The sequence below is a fragment of the Entelurus aequoreus genome, linkage group LG08, assembly GCF_033978785.1.
Source record: "Entelurus aequoreus isolate RoL-2023_Sb linkage group LG08, RoL_Eaeq_v1.1, whole genome shotgun sequence".
In the NCBI taxonomy this organism is placed as follows: Eukaryota; Metazoa; Chordata; class Actinopteri; order Syngnathiformes; family Syngnathidae; genus Entelurus; species Entelurus aequoreus.
In genome coordinates this window covers 58,780,480-58,782,979 of record NC_084738.1, presented here as the reverse complement: position 1 = coordinate 58,782,979, position 2,500 = coordinate 58,780,480, and the positions used below count along the sequence as shown (strand labels likewise).

Sequence of the window (2,500 nt, the reverse complement as noted above, 5' to 3'; positions counted from 1 at the left end):
GATGCAGACAGAGTCCAGACCACCGCGGGTTAGCTAAACAAAGTCAGCGCCACAGTGACAAGTCGTATCCGAGCCGGCTCTTTGTCACGGCGCCTGGCATATTTTCCTCGCTCGTTGAGCCAGAACAGCCTGTTAAGTCAGTCTGGATCTCTGCAGTGAACATAAACAGCTGCTGCAAATCCCATTGTTGTTTTTTTGTTGTTGCTGCGAACACATCTGATCAGTGTCTACGTCACCAGAAGATAAAATGTTGCTTTTTTGACCCGTGTTACAACTGTCACTTTGGCCGGTCCCCATACGGTAGTAATAGTCAGGCAAGTTTATTCGTAGAGCACTATTACTACACCTGCCTTTACAGAAAATGATGAAAAACAATGAAAATAAAATAATTATCATTAAAATGTAAATCATCAAATAAAATCATCATAAAAACTATTATAGTTCAAATTAAAATTACAGAGTGTAGATGCCATAAGTTACAAATATGCACTTATTAAAATACAGGAATTGACTTTGCTACAGCAGCTACATGTACAGAAAATAATCAAATTGAAGAGTAGAAAAAGAAGAAAACAAAATATTCAACATTTCTATGCAAACTCCTGAGAGCCAGCGTCCTCTGCAGTGGACGTTTGTGTTTTTCTGGAGTGTGCAAGTCTTGACACAAGAAATCTACAAAGGTTGATTTGTGTCTTTATTAAGAAAGCTTTTTTTTTTGACACTGAATTTATGTAACGCTATTTTTTTGCGTCTTGAATTTTGTGATTTAAAAAAAATTTTTTTTTTACATCGTTATAAAAAATGTGTGTTTCAAAATTCAGTGCATAAAAAATTAATTGTAATAAAAATTCAGTGTATAAAAAAAATATTGTAATAAAAATTCAGTGTATGAAAACTTAATTGTAATAAAAATTCAGCAAGATTCACTTCCGGTAAATCAACACTCAATTTTAATACACACAATTTTAATACACAAAATTTTTATTGACTGAATTTTTATACACTGAATTTTAATATACTCTTTTTTTTTTTACACAGAATTTTTTTGACCCTGAATTTAAGTAACCCATTTTTTTTGCGTCTTGAATTTTGTGATTTTTTTTTCTACATCAAATAATAAAAGATGCGTGTGTTTAAAAATTCAGTGTATACAAAATTAATTGTAATAAACATTCAGCGTATAAAAAAAATGTTTTGGAATAAAAATACAGTGTAAAGAAATTAATTGTCGAAAAATGTGTTGCTTCAAAAAGCAAGACTCACTTCCGGTAAATTAACACTGAATGTTTTTACACTGAAGTTTTAATACACTAAATTTTAATACACTGAATTTTTAACGACTGAATTTTACTACACTCTTTTTTTTTTATACACTGAATTTTTTTGACACTGAATTTATGTAACACAATTGTTTTGCGTTTGAATTTTGTGATTGTTTTTTTTTTTTAACATCAAATTATAAAAGATGCATGTGTTTAAAAATTCAGTGTATAAAACATGTTTTTAATAAAAATTCAGTGTATAAAAAAATTCAGTGTGAAGAAATTCAGTGTCCAAAAAGCGCTGCTTCAAAAAGAAAAACTCACTTCCGGTAAATTAACACTGCATTTTTAATACACTAAATTTTAATACACTGAATTTTTATTGACTGAATTTTAATACACCGAATTTTTATACACACATTTTTAATACATTAGTTTTTTATAAACGGCATTTTTTTGACTCTGAATTTTGTAACGCAATTTTTTTGCGTCTTGAATTTTGTGATTTTTTTTTTTTTTTTACATCAAATTATAAAAGATGCGTGTGTTTCAAAATTCAGTGTATACAAAGTTAATTAAAAAACATTTTGTGTATAAAAAAAATCTTTGTAATACAAATTCTGTGTATAAAAAACCCTGTGTAATACAAATTCAGTGTCGAAAAATGTGCTGCTTCAAAAAGCAAAAGTCACTTCCGGTAAATTAACACTGAATTTTTTTACACTGAATTTTTAATACACAAAATTTTAATACACTGAATTTTTATTGAATGAATTTTAATACACTGAATTTTTATATACTGAATTTTAATACACAGTTTTTTTATAAACTTAATTTTTTTGACACTGAATTTATGTAACGCAATATTTTTGCGTCTGAATTTGGTGATTTTTTTTTTTTTACATCAAATTATAAAAGATGCGTGTGTTTAAAAATGTCTATAAAAAATTAATTCCAATAAAAATTCAGTGTAAAGAAATTCGGTGTCAGAAAATGTGCTGCTTCACTTCTGGTAAATTAACACAAAATTTTTATGCGCTGAATTTTTTATACACAAAATTTTTTGGACACTGAATTTATGTAACGCAATTTTTTTGCGTCTTGAATTCCGTTTTTTTTTTTTACATCAAATTATAAAAGATGCGTGTGTTTAAAAATTATGTGTGTAAAAATTAATTGTAGTAAACATTCAGTGTATAAAAAATTATAGTAATAAAAATGCAGTGTATACAAAATTT

The 2,500-nt window shown here is 27.5% G+C and overlaps 1 protein-coding gene across 5 annotated transcripts in view; it reads left to right on the top strand.

Annotated features, from left to right (window-relative positions):
* etv4 (ETS variant transcription factor 4) overlaps positions 1–2,500 on the top strand; it is a 167,842-nt gene that overhangs the window by 88,487 nt on the left and 76,855 nt on the right. The gene's annotated exons all lie outside the window — the stretch shown is intronic.